At 36.6% G+C, this 20,729-nt stretch overlaps 1 protein-coding gene and 1 long non-coding RNA gene across 3 annotated transcripts in view; one reads left to right on the top strand and one right to left on the bottom strand.

The window, feature by feature from the left end:
• Positions 1-20,729, top strand: part of olfm2a (olfactomedin 2a) — a 246,246-nt gene that overhangs the window by 145,204 nt on the left and 80,313 nt on the right.
• Positions 312-7,074, bottom strand: LOC147846076 (uncharacterized). Its single transcript, XR_015480176.1, has 3 exons — positions 6,053-7,074; positions 5,491-5,638; positions 312-5,425 (listed from the first exon to the last, which is right to left on the bottom strand). It is a non-coding gene; the product is annotated as an uncharacterized LOC147846076 (long non-coding RNA).

The following is a 20,729-nucleotide window of genomic DNA, read 5'->3' on the forward strand; positions in this document are numbered from 1 at the left end:
GAAGGCAGAAGAAGAAGAAGAAGAGGAAGAGTATTGTATTGCAATATGGAGCAATTAAGTGTTGATGTTAAATCAAAAGTAATTCACAAATACTTGAAAATGAAATGATTTAATGACAGTATCTCTATATTTAGCACAAAATAATTGTATAAAATTATAAAAAATGAAATGATAAAACATATGATATAAATTGAACCCAGCTTAAATGTAAAATTAATGTTACCAGAGGTAGAAGGAGAGACACGGGGGAGGGAGAGAGAGACAAAGAGGGCAGGCCCGGAAGTTAGCCTGATTGCAGTAGAGCCAGAGAAGATAGACTCCAGAGGAGGAGAGGAGCAGAGCAGGAAAGCACAGAAACGGAAAAGAGAGAGTAGGAAAAGAGACGGAGCAGAGTTTACCAACTATTTTGTATCTTTTTTGACCATGTGACTAAAAAGCCCAAACGCTGAGACATTCAAACTGACCAGTCAACATGTGACCACATCGCAAAAACCCCCAAAGTCCACATATATGCCCTGATCTTATATCTGCCTTTGGAGTCAGTATGGACCTTCTTGACCTTTTGTCATATCAACAAATGCATATGATAATTTAGCCTCTTACGCTATGAAAAACATACATGGTAGGAACAAAAATGTACATTTTGAAAAGGTACCGCCTCAGTGACAGATTTTGCACCTTTATTTCTGAGAGTGTAAATTAGAATGGAAATTCATTTTGTCGCTTTCTACAACATCAGACGCATCAGCCTTTGGCATGACTATTTTAACAACACCTATTAAAATATTGCTATATTACCATTCACAATGTCATATTCTCGCAACCTTCTAAAAATCAACATCTTTTTGTAGAAATTTAAAAACCTGTGGAGATAATTATGGGAGGAAAGAACACCCGCCAAGCCAGTTGATGGAAGGAAAACAGACATTCCAATACACACACACACATAAAAATACTATAATTTGTCAAATATGCTATACTATAATGTTTTTGAATCATACTATAGTCAAGTGTATTGCACTTTATATATTATATTTACAATACTTATATAAAGAATGCTACAGCATATTAACTTAAGTGATTTGATAATCTGTAATAAAAACTGTAGTAGGCTTATAATTTAGTTTGTACTGTGGTATATTGTAGTATGATTATATTATAGTAACTTAGTGATACAAAACATAAGTACATCATTTGGTAATTTGTTTATATTATTGTAGATGTTGTACTGCCAGAACAATTAAAGAACAATAGATTAATTCAAGTACTTTACTATAGTATAGTTTACCATCATTTACTATATCTTTTTATGGGGGCAGTTGCTGTTGTTTTTTTCAGTTTTAAGATAAATTTCTCAGCAATGGTGTTGTTTGAATATGCACATGATTGCTTTAAGCAAATTTCAAAGACCAGCTAGACATGTAAACAACATTAAAACTGGGTTTACACCACATGAGGTCTAAAAAAAAAAAAAAAAAAAAAAAAACAGCACCACAACGTATTGTTTCTACATTTCATTATTATTAATTTTATGGTAATCATTTTTTTTTCTAACGAATACAGGTCACACAGTTTTCTTACTTAGTTTTTACTATTTTTTTTTACTAAGTTTTCTAAATATCTAACAATTCCTAAATCAAGAAGCAGACTTGCAAGTAATCACTGTAATTCCACCACAGCCACTCATGCACTACCATACACTCTATTAGGTACACCCTACTAGTATAGAGTTGCACCCCCTTTTTGCCTTTCGAACTGCCTTAATCCTTCGTAGCATAGATTTAACAAAGTACTGGAAATATTCCTCAGAGATTTTGCTCCATATTGACATGATAGCATCACGCAGTTACTGCAGATTTGTCTGCTGCACATTTATAATGTGAATCCCCCATTCCATCACATCCCAAAGGTGCTCTATTGGATTGAGATCTGGTCACTGTGGAAGCCATTTGTGTACAGTGAACTCCTTGTCATGTTCAACAAACCAGTCTGAGATGATTCATGCTTTATGACATGGTGCATTATCCTGGTGGAAGAAGTCATCAAAAGATGGGTACACTGTGGTCATAAAGGGATAGACATGGTCAGCAACAATACTCAGGTTGGCTGTGGCTTTGAAACAATGATCAGTTGGTACTTATGGGCCCAAAGTGTGCCAAGAAATGATCCCCCACAACATTACACTACCACCACCAGCCTGAAATATTGATACAAGGCAGGATATATTCATGCTTTCATGTTGTTGATGCCAAACTCGGACTCCACCATCCGAATATTGCAGCAGAAATTGAGACTCATCAGACCAGGCAACATTTTTTTCCAATCTTCTATTGCCTAATTTTAGTGAGCCTGTGTGAGTTGTAGCTTAGAATTGTAGCCAACAATCATGCCGCATTTAAAGTCACTTAAATCACATTTCTTCCCCTTTCTGATGCTTAGTTTAAACTAGCTTGAGTGGCTGATCACAAAATTTGCATTGACGAACAGTTAGACAGGTGTACTTAAATTAGCCAGTGAGTGTATAGGTGCATCCCAAATCGCATACTTATGCACTATTCTACGCCATTTTGTAGTATAAATAGTGTAAGTAATGCGTTTCCACTGAAAACTCTAAAAATAATGTTAAGTGCACTTAAGTGTTAAATATTTTAAGTGCACTTAAATTACCCGGATGACGCACTCATTCAACTGGTAAAATGAAGTGTGGAATGTTAGATACTTCACGCACTCAGCGACCGCAGCTTTGCTCACGTAGCGGAAGGGGCGTAGCTATAGGGCACACGTTAGATAACTTCGTTTATTTTGGATTGTGAAAGCAAATTTCTCCTATGAGAGTGATTATAGCACCTCCCCATGGAGAATGCAGCATTATTCACAGCCGGTGTTATTTGGTACTTCATTTATTTCAGTAATTTAGCAACCGTCAAACGTCATCAGGGACACAGGTTGAATTTCCGCTTAGTAAAAAAACATTAGTGCTCTATTTGTGATGACACTACATACATATACTATGCTGTTGAGTGCATAAGTACATAGTGCATGAGTGCATGTAGTTCTTGCTCCCTGATTGCCATTTTTGGGATTTTTCCCATGTCATATAATCTTACAAGGACACAATCTGATTGCATATCTTGTATTGTACTCCTGGCCAAACAACTATGTTGCTTAGATTAAAAAAAAGAAAGATACAACACAGTGGATCTGTGATGTCCTCTTCTTCCTAAACTTAGAAAAAAAATTACACTTTCTAGAGGTTTATCTAACCCAGGGGTGCCCAAACTTTTTCATATAAAGCGCCAAAAACCAAATATCATTATGAGCTGTGGGTCGAAGGAAAATATACTAAACTATATTACATTAGGGTTGGCATGGTTAATTTCTAAGTTATTTCATAAAATTTAAATAGAGATTAAAAAAAAACACGTTACTTTAAATTGTAATTTAACTAATAAAGTTTAACTTTTAAAATGATAACTTAGTTTTCACTCAGTTTACTATTTTTTTCTTACTGAGTTTTAATCCAAATATCTAACAATTCCTAAATCAAGAAGCAGACTTTTTGATGCATATCCTGAATGTAATCCCCAGCCACTCATGCACTCCCATACACTCTATTGGGTACACCTTACTAGTACTGAGTTGCACCCCCTTTTGCCTTTAGAACTGCCTTAATCCTTCGTGGCATAGATTCAACGAGGTAACTTATTGCAATAAAAAACTTAACAGTGAACAGTGGAGTTCAAAGCTGAATACACTACTCAAAAAAAATAAAAAATCTACCATTGCCAATACCATGAATTGCTCAAAGCAAGTGTGCCGCAAGCCTGCGTTTGAGTGAAGGTCTCGGCCGTTAGATCGCCCCCTGGGGGCTGGCTGCAGTACAAGTCATAAAGCCCGCCTCCTCCGTGTTAATGAAGGAGACTTGAGCCCAAATAAAAATTATTACACCTGCAATAAAATGTCCCGAAAGATGGTTCTGGTCGATTAAGGCACTGATTATTGTGCTGAAATAGGTGCAGATCTTCATTTTTGTAAACAGTTTGTTTTTAGCAGTAATTTAATGCTGGGCGTGTCATCGTGATTGACAGCTGTGATTGACAGTTTCTCAAAGCAGCGCGTCTGAGCTTCGGCAGGAGTCTGAAGTGTTATTATTCGATTTCTGTGTTATTTTACCATGATAAAATGAGTTCAGCGGTAAACTATAGTTTCTGACATACATGATCCTGGTGGAACACTGTTTATTCGCTAAGGTCAGGGCTTTTTTCGGGCTTTATTAGTTTGCTTATACACGCCTAACCACCCAGATAGCAAAACACACTCGGGCCAGTTCCGGCTAGATTCTCGCCTGCCGGAGACTTACCCCTCAGAGCTCAGACTGACTACCTCTGCTGGACCTACTCCAGATGCCTGGACTCACTGCCCGATTCCAGCTGAGTCAATCGAGCCAGATGCGGCGGCCGAGCGAGCCGGCGCTACTGCATGCGAGCCGGAATCAGCCCGCGACGCCGCGAGTAGGTTATACGCTGCGGCCTGGAGCTGGCGCGATTGAATATATAAAACCCTCATATTTGTTAACGTTATTACATCCATTTGTGTTAATATGACAGCAAACGCATGCTAAGAAGTTCGGGGGGCGTGGTTGATTTTACATAAAGCGTTTGGTTGGAAGCTCGACTCCGCTCATTTTCGCGGCTCCTCCTCTGGCTCCATCAGACAGTCCTTCTGTGCATGTCAAGGCTCCAATTTCAGCAGTCTTTTGCGACAGTTTGTGCCCGTCAAGCAGGCGTTTTGCACTCAAGGCGTTCAATGGGAAAAGGGGCTGTCGCGTCATCCATATTTTTTACAGTCATTGGCTCAAAGTCTCTGCATTGTCCTCTATCCATCAGGTGACAGTATAGCATGCACCTTTAATGTGCATTTTATGAATAATTTACATAAAATTATTGAAACATTTAATTTCAGTTAGCTTTTAGGAATAAAACAAAATATTACATTAGATTTGAAATGATCTCTAAACCAGGGGTGATCAGCCTTGTTTCTGGAGATTTACCTTCCCGCAGATTTTAGTTGCAACCCATATCAAACACACCTGCCTGTAATTATCAACTGCTGTTCAGGTCCTAATCAATTGGTTCAGGTGTGATTGATCAGGATTGGAGCTAAAATCTGCAGGAAGGTAGATCTCCAGGAATAGGGTCCTCATCAATGACTACATTTACATGGATATCAGTAATCAAATTATTTACCTTAACCTAATTAAGACAATAATGAGATTAAAGCATTTACATCAGTTGCTTTTTTAATAATCCTTTCAAGGTACCGTTTTACATGTTATAGTGCATACTTCGATAACGTTATTGCGTCACCATTACCTCCAGAGTTTGCAACTATGAACTGCTGGAAGAGTGGAAGTTCATACCAAATGCTGAATGGAAGAAAAAACCTCTGCATTTCACGATGCCGGTGGTGACTAAAATCAAAATACTCCACATGTCTTAATTCGATTTACTCTTTAGTTCGATTATGACCTTAATCTGATCAAATAAATCAAAAATGGCTGTTTACATGCTTGACTCTTAATCAGAGTATTGTCTTAATCGCATTAAAATCGAATCATTGGTGTCCATGTAAACATACACTGCAAAAAATGCTTTTCTTGCTTAGATTTTTTGTCTTGTTTCTAGTCTAAATATCTAAAATTTCTTATATCAGGAAGCATTTTTTAGACAAGCAAAACATATTGCCTTGATTTGAGAAATAATATGCCAATATTAAGTCAGTTTTTCCTTAAAACAAGCAAAATAATCTGCCAATGGGGTAAGCAAATTAATCTTGTTTTTTCTTTTGACGTAAGATTAATTTGCTTACCCCATTGGCAGATTATTTTGCTTGTTTTAAGGAAAAACTGACTTAATATTGGCATAATATTTCTCAAAACAAGGCAATATGTTTTACTTGTTTAGAAAATTCTTCTTGATTTAGGAACTTTTAGATATTTGGACTAGAAACAAGACAAAAAATCTAAGTAAGAAAAGCATTTTTTGCAGTGTACTTAGTCTTCCTCTTTTCTCAGATGGGATTGGGGGCCAAATCAAAGGTTACCGTGGGCCAACTTTGGCCTGCGGGACTTAGATGGGACATCTCTGATTTAACCAGTTTAAGAAATGTTTAGGATCCATTTAGGAAATATATCTAAAAACATGTTTTATTGTCAGATATCGAGTCCTTGTTCCAATAAATTGATTATTTGCCTTTCCTTAGTTCAAAGTAGAGTATATTGTGTGATACAGATTGTACAATTGTAGCTTTTGTTAAGCCACATGATTATGTACCTTTTTATTTGTTTGTAAGTTTATACTATCTGTAATATTTTAAATATAATTAGTGTAATTTGCCATAATCCATTTATAAAAAAGCGTATGAGTAAAAATTAAGTGAACTTTCCTTACACTAAATAATTTGGTAATGTTCATTCCCTCTTTCATTTTCTTTTCGGCATAGTCCCTTTATTATTCTGGGGTCGACACGGCTAAATAAAAAACCAACTTATCCAGCATATGTTATACACAGCGGATACCCTTCCAGCTGCAGCTTATCACTGGGAAACACCCATACACTCTCATTCAAACACTTACACTACAGCCAATTTAGCTTAACCAATTCACCTATAGCGCATGTCTTTGTGGGGGAAACCGGGAAACCGGATCAGGGAGAACATGCAAACTCCACACAGAAATTTGCCAATGTTTTAAGCAAAATAATCTTGTTTTCATTTTGAAATAAGATTATTTTGCTTATTATATACACATTATATCTGAAAACAAGACAATATTTTTACTTGTCTCTAAAATGCTTCGTGATTTAGGAATTTTTAGATATTTGGACTAGAAACAAGACTAAAACTCTAAGAAAAGCATATTTTTTTTTTGCAGTGTACAAGGGGATGCACTTAATATATGTCCGATCCGGTTTATTCAGCACAAATGAACCTCTAAGAACAGTCTTGAAAAGCTTGCAGAAAAGCTTACACCACTTTTCATCCCCTGTTTTAAAATTGGATCACCGAAAGTAACATCCTGTCATGTTTCAATGAGCAGTAGGTGCCCTGCTCGAAAAGCCCGATAGAAACTCTCAGCCATTTGCAGGTTAAGGGTTTACTTCCATTCCAGAATATAGCTCCGTTTAAAGAGAATGAGACCAGCTCAAATGGAGAGTAGCTTTTTCATTCAGCTTTAAATTGAAAAGCCAATTATTGTCAAAGAAGACGTCAAGGCCGAAGCAGGCAGACGGGCGTTTAGACGACATCCGTAACCGTGTGGGGTAACCTCAATTAACAGGCCTTCTCATGGCCCCGGCTTCCTCTCGCTCAGGCTTAAGACACCCAATTTTCTGTCAGTAATTAGTCAAATTACAAGAACGGAGAGGGATTTTTTTTCATTCCCCTCCACAGAACGAATGTTTGATTAGTTGAGATCAGCGGGAAGGGTCAGCGTGTCGAGTCAGTGTTCGCGGGGAATGTTATTCACAGAATTAATCTCCGTGGCTGTGGGTGTAATTGGGTCATTGAGGCGCGGAAAATGCGAACGGTGATCATTGTAATCGGTTGTGAGATGAATGTGCGCAGCATCATTAACTCAATGGGGAGACCGAGCAGTCTTATTCTCACCTAGAGAGACAGTTTGGCATTCGGCTCGCTTGAAAGACCTCTTCTCCTCTCTCTCTTTCTCTGGTGTCTGCTGACTGGTCATGGCATACTGAAGGACTGGTCATAAATAGCACAAGTCGGGATGCTTGTGTGTCCCAGCAGCGTCCAGCCATATTGGCAAAGGATGTGAGGAGATGAGACTCACATTCATGTTTTGGCCAGACCGCTGTGTGTTTGTGTGTGCATGTGTGAGCTGGAGCATGTGTGTATGGGAGACTAGAGGATAAAAAAAGCACATTTTGGATGAATAACAAGGCTGTTTTTATACTCTTTAAAGGTGAACTAATTTATCTGCCACTTGCAAAAAAAGATTGGCTAAATCTGGAACAGCACGCTACCACCATGGTAATCTTATTATTTAGCCATATAATGTAAAAAATATGCTAATTGTGTGTATATGTAGTGTACTTTTAGATGACCGACTGTATTCGTGGTATCCCACTAAGTACAAAGTGGTGAATGATGTATTCCACAGCAGGCCCGTGCAGAGACCGTCCGAAGGGCATGTGCAGGATAAATTTTTTGAAGAATGGGGGGGGGGGGGGGGTTGCGCACGTACTGAAGAGCGGTGTTCTCGCACGCGTTCTGATCAGCTGTGTTGTCGCGCGCCTACTGAAGAGCGGGACCGAGGGTGTGCCGCGTCGTGAGGGCACTTTTGATCATTTTGCAAGGGCACTTTCTATCCAAGACTAAAAAGGGCATGTGCACTGCACAGGTTGAGCCCTATGTGTGCACGTGCCTGTCCCACAGTGTAATGCATTTCCTTTGGAAAAAAAAAACAACTAGATTTAGTATTATTTTACGGTAACACTTTACAATAAGGTTTATTAGTTAATGCTTTTACTAATATTAACTAATCATGAACAACACCTGTACAGCACTTATTAATCATAATTGATCCTTTACTAATGCATTATTAACATTCAAGTCCATGCTTGTTAACATTAGTTAATGCACCATGAGTTAACGTGAACTAATAAAGAACTACTGTATTTTCATTAACTAACATTAACTAACATCAATAAAAACTGTAGTACATGTATTGTTCATTGTTTGATCATGTTAGTAAATGCATTAATTAACAAAGTAAAGTGTGACCTATTTTACTATTTAGATTAGATAATTAGATTTTTTCCAGGGTAACACTTTAGTTTATGTAACAATTCAGAATATAAACCACTGCCTTATTACCTGTCTACAATTAAGGTATAACCGGTTTATTGCTTCTTATAAAGTATGGTGTTATTGTTCAACCCTAATCCTACCCCATAACTAAACCTGACTAATAAGCTGCTAATTAGGAGTTCATTGAGGTAAAAGACTTAATTCATTGTTCGTTAATAGTGAGAACTTATTAACGAACTTATTAACTTAAATTAACAACCCAAGCTCATTCTGGAAACGTAGCCCCGCGGACGTTTCTGGAGACCGCGATTTAAGTGGCCGGAGGTACGTACGGACGCGTTTAGTTTTTTTCGAGCGAACGCTACGGGGCGGTGTGGCGCCGCTCCGCTCCTCCTCTTCGCACTCGCCGGCCGATGGCTCGCCTCCGAGTGGAGGGGTTTTCCGATGCAACCAGTTTGTCCGCTTAGCTCACAGCGTTGCGTCGGCGGAGCGGAGGCCCCGGAGGAGGAGCAGGCCGCGGTGGACGACGACCGGGATCGAGTCCGGGGAACAGCCGTTCCGGAAATCAGGTAAGACGAAAAACAGAATCCAAAAAATAAGGGCGAGAATGCGGCGGGATCCGAAAACGCGGTCGAAATCGAAGATGAGGGCTTCTGAAACGGCTTTTGCGAACCGTCGCTCTGGTTAAGGGAAGGAGGAGGAGGAAGAGGAGGGCGGCCGAGTCAGCCGATCCGGCGGGTTTTCGCGCGAGAATGGCGTGGGCGCAAAAAAGCGCGCACATCGGCTACTCGCGGATCTGCGAAAACAAAAACCGCTCGAATACGTACCTCCCGGGACGTATCTCGCGGTCCGCAGAAACGTCCGCGGGGCTACGTTTCCACAATGAGCCAGAGTTGTAAATTAAAGTATGACCTTTTTTAGTATTGCATATAAATTTTTGACATTTTATTCTGAACCAACTTAAATTTTTGTGGACATAAGGGTCATATTGCAATGTTTCTATTTCAAATTTTGAATATATGCAATCAGACCCTTATCAAATAATACACATTTATACCATTGTAATTTTAATACCAGGCTTCCATCAGTTCTCAAACAAGTGTTAACATTTTATATAAAGCAAACTTAACTAGATACGTACTTCAAAAAATAAGATTAATGATAAGTACAATATGCTAATTGTGTACATAGTGTTTAGGGACAGGTTTGGTGGGATGGGTTGGTTTAAGGGTGGGTTAATGTGTAAGGTATGGGTCAATAGGTATGTTTCCATCCACCTATTTTTATGCTCATTTTGGATATGCACATAAAAACTGTTGATGGAAACGCCATTATGTGCTTACATTTTGAAAATGCACATAAAAAAACTGAGTAACTGAGTAGGATAAACTTTTTATTGTATAAGAAAAGATGCACATAAACTGCGATGGAAACACTTTTACCAAATTCCAGTATGCTTATTAAAAAAAGTCATGCGATTTTGTCACGAGATCATGTGATGATAGAATGTGTGTTAATGGACAAACCAGCAGACTGAGCACATTGTAAAGCACATGAAATGTTGATTTGGACATTCTAAAACAGTGGTCACCAAACTTGATCCTGGAGGGCCGGTGTCCTGAAGATTTTAGCTCCAACCCTAATCAAACACACCTGAGCAAGCTAATCAAGGTCTTACTAAGTATAGTTGAAACACCCAGGCAGGTGTGTTGAGGCAAGTTGGAATTAAATCCTGCAGGGACACCGGCCCTCCAGGACCGAGATTGGTGACCCCTGTTCTAAAATGTCTTAACCACTTCAGTATTAGATTTAATATATTGTTAATTACCTCTAGAATTAAGAGTGTCTGTGCTCCGCGTCTCATGCCTTCAAACTCCACAGCATGTTATTGTGTGTCGTTATTTGCCCAATTATCCATTTCTCAATGAAAATAGCCAATAATATTTTATTAAACAGTTTTATGCATTAAAGTAAGATATTTAGGTATAGATAAATATTACATTATCTATGTATGAGTCTGGGTTGCATTTTTGGATTGTGATCTTGGATTCATTTTAGAAAGGAGGTTAAGTGAAAAGTATTTTAACCCTGAAATGAAAGAAACTCTGGGTTTTCCTTTTAAAAAAGGCTGGTTTGTCAAACTCAAAAAAGCAGGGTAACTGAGTAGGATAAACTTTTATTCAATAAGATGCGCCTAATCTATGATGGAAACACTTTTACTAAACAAATTCCAGTATGTGCATTAAAAAAAAGGTTTGTTATAAGAGATCATACGATGATGAAAGTGTGTGTGAATGGACAAACCAGCAAGCTAAGAACACTGTAAAACATCTGAAATGTTGTTTTGGCCATTCCAAAATGCCTTACCATTTCAGTGTTAATGTATATTATTATTGACCTCCAGAGCATCTGGAGCACGTCAAGAGTGTCTGCTTTCCGCATCTCATGGCTTCAAATGCTCCCACGTGTTCATTGTGTGTCAGCATTGTCCTCTGAGGTGCAAGTACATTTATTAAATAAAGAAAAGATTGCAGCTTCTTCTACCACAGTAAATTTAGTTTTTACTGTTGATATTTGGTGCCAGTTTAATCAGGAAGTGATGATTTTGTTCTCTTAGACTCATTGGATGGAAGCGCTGCTTTATTTGCACGTCTTTTATGCATTATTAAAGTTTTGAATACATGAATTTAATTAATATATTTGGATGGAAACAGATTATTCCTACATTTCAATCACACAAAGAACAAATTCACGTACAAGAATGGCTTATCCTTTAATAAATGATTAGCTTAAATTTACTGTTCTTCGAGACATACTGTTACTTGATTAATGAAATGATTATTCTTTCTAAAAACTATTGTTTAGTTCTGCCTACATTCTAAATGTCATATCAACCTCTATCACTTGATCCACAAAAAAGGCAGACACACAAGTCCACTTTTAAATCTATTAAAACTGATATAAAAATGGTAACGTGTGCAAAAATGTTATAAACATCACACATAACATTACTTATTTTATTATACTTGAATATTGAAATACTTTACATGTCAAATTACGCATTAACTTGAGCAGCTGTTTTCCCACGCTGTCTCTGTTTCACTAATGCAGTAGTGTTGCTTTTGTAAATATATCCTCATACTCGCTATATACAAGTTCAGCTGGAGGAAGAAATGCTAATCTCTTTTTTTGAGATGTTGCAATGATCCTGCGTAATATCTGCGCTCTATTGATAATGCCTTTTTATAGTCGTGGTGTGCGCGCTTAACTCTGAGTTGGTCTACTACTATCTATTAAATTATATTATTATATTATATTATATTATATTATATTATATTATATTATATTATATTATATTATATTATATTATATTATATTATATTATATTATATTATATTATTGAAAATACTCATTCAAAATAGTGATATGTGCGGAGTGTAATCATTTATGCTAATCACTCCATATATATATATATAACTGACAAATACTAAGGGCCCTATCATACACCCGGCGCAGTGTGGCGCAAGACGCGGCGCAATAATCTTTTGGTAGTTTCAGCTTGGCGCAGGAGTAGTTTTGAGGCGTTGCGCTACGCTGTTTAAATAGCAAATGCATTAGCGCTCATTTTTGCGTCCATAGGCGTTTTGGTCTAAAAAGGAAGGCGTTCTGAGGCGGACCGCTGGCGCGTTGCTATTTTGAGTTACTATAATAGATTTTTCATTAGACCAAAACAAACCCGGTCTAAACTCTGGCACAGAGTTGCGCCTCGCTTATGCACTGCTTAATACGCACAAGAGAGCAATAGGCAAATATCTTTACATATGAAAACATTTTAATATTAAGGATATATATAGGATATAATAAGAATAGATATAGAATATAAATATAAAAGATTAAAATATTACAAAACATATTAATTTTTAGTCTACATAAATATGAAAAATCACTGCTTTTATGTCTTCTTCATCTCGGGAGGCTTTTTCAGTTCATTCATAACAATTTGCTTTTGTATAATGTTATTATTATTAGCAGTATTATTTATTATATCCATATTTATATTTTTTTTATTAAAAGAAGCTTAGATTTGCCCACCTGTCAAGTTTTAGACCATATGGGGCATGGCAAGTGTATTTGGAAATCAGTATTTTGACCACATTTGGTCATTATTGTTCATTTATTCGTTTTCTAGAAATTAGAACAGAATTTACAAATAGTTTTAAAACAAATATTTGCGCTTAACAAATGAAATTAATTATTTATAGGCTAATTGATGTCTGTGCATAAAGGTTTCCCTATCCAAGAGCGAAGGTGAAAGTAGTTCCATTATATCTCATTCTCACGCAGTAGATGTCTGTTTAACAGTTTTCTGTAAAAAAAAAACTGTCAACTTTTAACTGTTTGCTTGTGAAATGCTAATTTTTTCCACTTAGACTTACTTTGTGTCCTGTAAATAGCAAATGCGCTCTTGGCGCGACGCAGCTGACTCTTAAAGGGAATGGGAGATGAGACTCTTATTGGTTTATTCTCAAAACACACCTATAATTCATCAAGAAAATAAACTCAACCCTTTTAGCCCATGCTCCTTGGCGCAGAGCGCATTTTCCCGTCCGTAAATTAGCAAAAATGCGTTCTGACACGCCCTGAAAGCGTTTGCGCCCTGCGTTTTGCGCTCTTTGCATGGACCGTCAAAATTGAGCCCTAAGAGTTGACTCTATACATTAACCTGCCAAAGGAAACACTATTGAATATATTGATACTGACATGATAAAAAAAGTAAATAAATAAATAAAAATGACAGACTCCAGCTTTAAGCTTATACTCTCACCCATCACTCATAAACGGAAATTACACACTAGCATCAGCTCTCAAAACCTCTTCTGCAACCAAAGTGCTTCATCTCACAGAACATCCTGTTCCCCGCTGAGCACCAGCTCGATAATGCTGCCATTTCAGACATATTTATCATCGGAAAGGTAACGTTGGCATAAAACACAGAGACAAGTTTAACCAGGCAGTGGCCTCAGTCATCCCTCATTCAGTTCTGTCACTGTCTGTTTGCAACACATGGATAAATGCGTAACCAGCCTGCATCACAGCACTAATATTTCTCCGAACACATAATGGGAGGTGATGTGTTCAGGGTGCTGTGACGCTGCAGGACCCAGCGCTGGCAAGGCCGGCTGCATTATTTAGCTGGATTTGGCCAGGAGTTAAGAGCTGGCGGAGGGAAAGCGAGATGGACCTCGCATGTTGCAGCCGTTGCACAGGGATTTCTGCCGTAAGATCCCACACGCACAAAGCATTTACTATCCGCACTGATCTGTATGCAGCTCAGCTGCAGTGTTAACCTGACACGCATACAGATGCATTACGATTGTGATTGTGAGGAGTCAAATCTACTGTGATTTGGGAGAGATCACACTAAAATTAACAGCCTGTAGTTTTTCACCCTCACGTAAATCTGTTTTCTTTTGGGAAATACAAAGGGCCATGTTTCAGGGGCGGATCTAAAAAAATTGTTTATGGTGTGGGATGAAAATTATGAGGGCTGGCAGCACTGAAACAAGCATCATTGCATGGTTTTTGTGGACTCAATGAATGCTACACATGCAATGCTTTGCGCATTACTTTGCGGATTCGTTGTAATTAGCAAGCAACTACCAAAAGATGCAAAGTATAACAGTAATTCAGACATTTTTAAAGGATCCAAGAGTAGTGAGCAGGCCCGGATTAAGAATTCTATGGCCCCTGGGCACATTGTTTTGTAGGCCCCCTACCTAGCCGCACCCCTATAGTTGAATTTTTTTTTTATTTGTTGTATTTTTTTTTTAATAAAATTAATCTATAATTGCCCGCATTTTTTCAAGTAAATATTTATAGTCTAAGATTTAACTTATTTTTAAAGCATTTAAAGCACACTTTGATATATATATATATATATATATATATATATATATATATATATATATATATATATATATATATATATATATATATATATATATATATATATGCTATAATAATTTTTTAAAATTAAAAATGCAATTAAAGTGAGAATTATTAGTCCTGCTGGTTTATTAGACCTCCTGTATATTTTCCCCCAATTTCTAGAACGTCTAAACATAACAGTTTTAATAGTTAATTTTTTACTAATTTTATATTTGCCATAATGACAGCACATAAATTTAACTAGATATTTTTCCAAATAATAGTATTCAGCTTAAAGTGCAATCAAAGGCTTAACTGTGTTAATTAGGTTAATTAGGCAAGTTAGGGTTATAAAAAGTTGCTAATAATATTGACCTTAAAATTGTTAATTGTTAATTGTTATAAAAAATTAAAACTGCTTTTATTCTAGCTGAAATAAAACAAATAAGACTTTCTCCAGAAGGGACAATATTACAGGTAATACTGTGAACAAAGCCTTGCTCTGTTAAACATCATTTGGGAAATAATTTAAAATAATAAATAAATCTCAGGAGGGTGGAAAATTTTGACTTCAACTGTATGTATTTTTGGTTTCATGCAGCAATACGTGGATATTTTTGGTGTAAATATTTTCTTTACAAAGATTTGGTGTATGAAGAATGGATGGCAATTTATGTTCTACTTGCCGTTCAAGGCAGTTCTTGGACATAATAATACTTTGATGAGAGACTTTGACTAAGCGATTTCAGATATTTTATTATGTGGTCAATCTGCTGGTTTGTCCATTATTGTTGTAAAATGTAAATCCTATTACAATTTGTGTGCATCTTGGCATTTCCATTAAGATTTTTTATGCAATTTTGATGCAATGTTCCAAAATGTGCATAAAATAGGTGGATGTAAGCGTAGCTACTGCATCTTGGTAGTTTAGAACACAAATGAGCTATCCAGTCATTTATATATATATATATATATATATATATATATATATATATATATATATATATATATATATATATATATATATATATAGATTTATATTATTCCTAGTCATTTTTCCCATAGGCGACTGAATCGGAAGTTCTAAAACAGTCGCAAAAACAGGCGCACTTCCGCATTTTAGAATAAGGTCAATACCTGTCCAACTGCTTGTTAATGCAAATTTCTAATCAGCCAATCACGACATCAACTCTGTGGATTTAGGCATATAGACATGGTCAATACGATCTGCTGCAGTTCAAACAGAGCATCAGAATGGGGAAATAGGTGATTTAAGTGACTTTGAACGTGACATTGTTGTTGTTTTTAGCGTTCTTTAGCGTTCACAGAGAAAAAGAAAAAAATATCCAGTAAGCGCAAATGTCTTGTTGATTCCATAGGTCAGAGAAGCCAGACTGTTTCGAGCTGATAGAAAGGCAACAGTAACTCAAATAACCACTTGTTACATCCATCTCTGAATGCTCTGAACTTTGGGGCGGATGGGCTGCAGCAGCAGAAGATCACACCGGGTGCCACTTCTGTCAGCTAAGAACAGGAAACTGAGGCTACAATTCGCACAGGCAAAATTGGATAATAGAAGATTGGGAAAAATATGTTGCCTGATCTGATGAGTCTCGATTTCTGCAGCAACATTCGGATGGTATGGTCAAAATTTGGCGTCAACAACATGAAAGCATGGATCCATCTTGCCTTGTATTAATGGTTCAGGGTGGTGGTGGTGGTTAGATGGTGTGGGGAATATTGTCTTGCCATATTAGCACCAGCTGAGCATTGTGTCAACGGCCCAGCCTACCTAGTATTGTTGCCCACCATGTGCATCCCTTTATGACTAGTGTACCCATCCACTCATGGCTACTTCCAGCTGGACAACGCACCTTGTCATAAAGCATACATCATCTCAGACTGATTTTGTCACGTTTGTCAAAAACGGGAACAAAAGATAGCGGATTCAAGTGCAGATTTTAATATATTAAAGTGCAAAAACAGTGAACAAAAATCCAAAATATCAAAGTGCAAAGTAACAAATAAACAACAAAACAAGAAACTAAGACAGATAAACATGAACTAGACTAAAGCAAGATACGAGGCAAGATCAGGAACAACAACTAGGAAAAACAGACTTACTGGGTACAAGAAAGACAAACGACGCGATGACAAACTGTGGTTAAATGACAATATATAGTCCTGGTAATCACGGAGAATGGAAACAGCTGTGGTTGTAATCAATGTAAATGACAGACCGGGTGTGTGCGCGAAAGAATGCATGGAAATGTAGTCTTTATGGGCGCTGTAGTTTCACTCATTGTCCATTGAACTACAGCGCCCTCAGGTGGTCACTGACAGATGTGACAGATTTCTTGAATATGACAATGAGTTCACTGTACTCAAATGGCCTCCACAGTCACCAGGTTTCGATCCAGTAGAGCACCTTTGGGATGTGGTGGAACGGGAGATTCGCACCATGAATATGCATCCGACAAATCTGTAGCAGCTACGTGATGCTATCATGTCAATATGGAGCAAAATCTCTGAGGAATATGTCCGGTACCTTGTTGAATCTGTCACAAAAGATTAAGAAAGTTCTGAAGGCAAAAGTACAGTGGCCAAGAGAGCTTCATGCGCTGAAATTTATGAAAGCACACATAGTTACAAAAAACACCAGCAAATGAAGAAATGATCTTCATCAATTTGGCAACACAAGTGTTGCAAATTGGAACAAAACAAACAATTGAAGAAACGCGCCGCAAATCGGTCACAACACTTATATGGATGCTTTATTATGCCGTGACTGTTGCTCAGTGAAGTGATTGGTGGTCTTTAAAATGAGAATTGCTTTTCGTTTACTTTAACATCCTGATTACACAACAACATAACACATCCATATCTCAGCAGGGTCTATCATGTTTTTGGGTCCTCTTAAAACATTTCCACTGTGTTATGTGGACATTTGCAAGTGTTGCAACAAATTTGCAGCACATTTCTTCTGTTGTTTGTGTTGTGACCAATTTGCAACACGTGTGCTGTCAAATTGATGAACATTGTTTCTTTATTTTCTGGTGTTTTATGTAATTGCATGAGCTTTCTTAAATAGCAGCACGTTAAGCTCTCTCGGCCACTGTACAAAAGAGGGTTCAACCCGGCATTAGTAAGGTCCTAATAAAGTGGCCTGTGAGCAGAGTTGGGGGACTTGAGTCACATGACTTGACTCAAGTCAGACATAATACACAAAATTTAGGACTTGAGACTTGCTTGACAAAAAACTAAAAAAAACTCGACTTGACTTGGACTCGGCTGTCATGGCTTGAGACTTGACCTGGACTTGAATTAAATGACTCGGAAAAAAAAAATTCATTCAGTATTCGGCCATCGGATAATGCGGTGATGAAAAAAATGGAAGGCTCTCTGCCAAAGATAGCATATTGTACGGGTTTAAAGATTACAAACAAGACGTCTAATCAAAGTTTATACTATTTAGTCTAAATCAGTGTTTGTCACACTGTTGGGGCCGTCTAAGTATATTTAGTAACATATTTTTTACAGTAAGGTCTATTATCATTCTTCTACACTGTTTTGTATCCGCCTAATTTAACCAAAAATCCGCAATCGATACAGTGGAAAATCCTCCCTCCTTACTCGATTTAACTGGCTGAAAAAAATATACATCACCATTAGTAGTCAAAGCATTAGCCTTCTTTAAATAATCTACATGTTTAAATCTTGCAAATATGATTATTTCTGAATATTTCTAGACATATTGTGTTTTTATTCCTTTTTCTGTCATGTATTTCTCATTTACTGTCTCATTTACTATCTATTAATTTGATGATTTCATTAGGCTAATACATAGGCTATTTTATATACATATGTAAAATGCTTTTGCATTCAAGTTTGCTTTGAACTTGAAAGAGAGAAAAACAGATTTGACTTGTCAGCGGTGCACATTGCTCCCGAATAGGTAAGAGAAAGTGAATGTCTTTTTTTAACAGTTTTTTTTTTTTTTTTTTACTTTAACCCATTGAATGTAACCATTTTCATAATAAATAATTTTGTTTTGTTTGTCGCATATAGATAACGATTTATGTGATGTGGGTAAAAGGTGTGTTTCAATCCGGCTACCACTCCAAGTATATTTCAAACCTGTGAGAAGCACTGATAGTATTGTATTTGTATGCTAACGTTTAAAATTTACTTTTTGACATATTAGGGGTTAAGTTTAATCAAAAAAAGATTACATTAAAACAATCTGTTAAATGCTATATTCCAGTTTTTTTTTACTCGCATGTATCTTTTTAAAAACTATTTATCTGGGGGAAAAAAAAAAGAATTAAGTTAGGCAAAACAAGAAACCATTTCAGACCATGGATCTCAAAACCTGTCTGTAACGTGTGTTTGAAATGGGCTAAATATATTATCTGGAATCTAAAGGTTCAAAATTGCCTTTAGAGTTATTCTTAGCAATTCATATTACAAATCAAAACCTTTTTTTATTGAAGTTATTAAAATGTACAAAATGTCTTTGAGGAAGATGTAATAAAGAAAAAATGATAATTTTCATTCAATAATTTTTTTCCCCAAAATTGTACCTGTGCACTTTAGGATTGGTTTTGTCATTTAGGGTCTCGTTTAATTAATAGAATAATCTTTCAATGGCTTTGAAGTAAGCACACATTCCCCTGAGCAAAAAGCCATCTGATTCACTAGTGATGAAAGTGTCATTTCAAATGACAGTTTACATACAGCATATACTCTGTGTGTGTGTGTGTGTGTGTGTGTGTGTGTGTGTATGTATATATATATATATATATATATATATATATATATATATATATATATATATATATATATATATATATATATATATATATATGTGTGTGTGTGTGTGTGTGTGTGTGTGTGTATATATATATATATATATATATATATATATATATATATATATATATATATATATATATATATATATATATATATATATATATGTGTGTGTGTGTGTGTGTGTGTGTGTGTGTGTGTATATAATTAGATTGACTAGAAAGTGACTTGCTAGACCAAGCTACGACTTGACTTGACGTTACTTGAAATAAGCAGTGACTTGACTTGAGTCTGACAAAAATTGACTTGACTTGCTTGAGACTTGAAGGTAATGACTTGAGACTTGCTTGTGATCTGCACATTTGTGACTTACTTCCACTTGCCTGAGTGTATATCAGTAACACATACCCATGTGCAGATATGTTCATTCTTTTATCAAACCACAAACCACCTTACTGGCCCAGGAGACATGTTTGTTTGCAACAGAAACTCCAGCATCAGTACAATGGCAGACGGTATACAACATACACAACACTGTAGTGTCCATTAAAAAAAATATGGGCGGGGCCTGTACAATGTGTGACATCACATTCAACAGATTTTGCTAACAGCTTGTTTTGATAAAGTCTAAAAGGTCTATGCATCATATAGGGTACATCGGTGATATATGTCAGCATAATTTACAGTACCTTGATTTGCAATACCTTGATAATACCTTGATTAAATCCATAATATGTGACAAGAATGTTTGAAAAAAGGTGCTTTTTTTTTGCAAAAAGGTTATTTTCACAGCTCAAAAAAAAAAAAACATTAACAGCACGTATTTATCAAATCAGTTTTTATTTTCTTTTTTGTACGTTTTTTTTTTTTTTTTAAACATCATAAGCTACATGCAAATCTAGTCTGAAGCATCAAAGAACAAGCTTTTATGTGTAATAAAAGCCCAATTTAACATTGCCTTTGTATTGTAATACAGAAGAAATAATGTTAAACTGGTTCATTTCAGGATGAGCTCTGTTTTTTTTTTTTTTTTTTTTTAATGGATCTGGGATATTTTCATGTAGTAAATAATGGTTTGTGTAGTTTGTATTGCCTGCGAACTGCGAGTGGTGAATTTTTAATGTGCTGCTGGCTGAATTCTGTGTGCATGTGCAGGTGC

The sequence above is a fragment of the Danio rerio genome, chromosome 3 (assembly GCF_052040795.2).
Source record: "Danio rerio strain M-AB ecotype USA chromosome 3, GRCz13ab, whole genome shotgun sequence".
Lineage (NCBI taxonomy): Eukaryota > Metazoa > Chordata > Actinopteri > Cypriniformes > Danionidae > Danio > Danio rerio.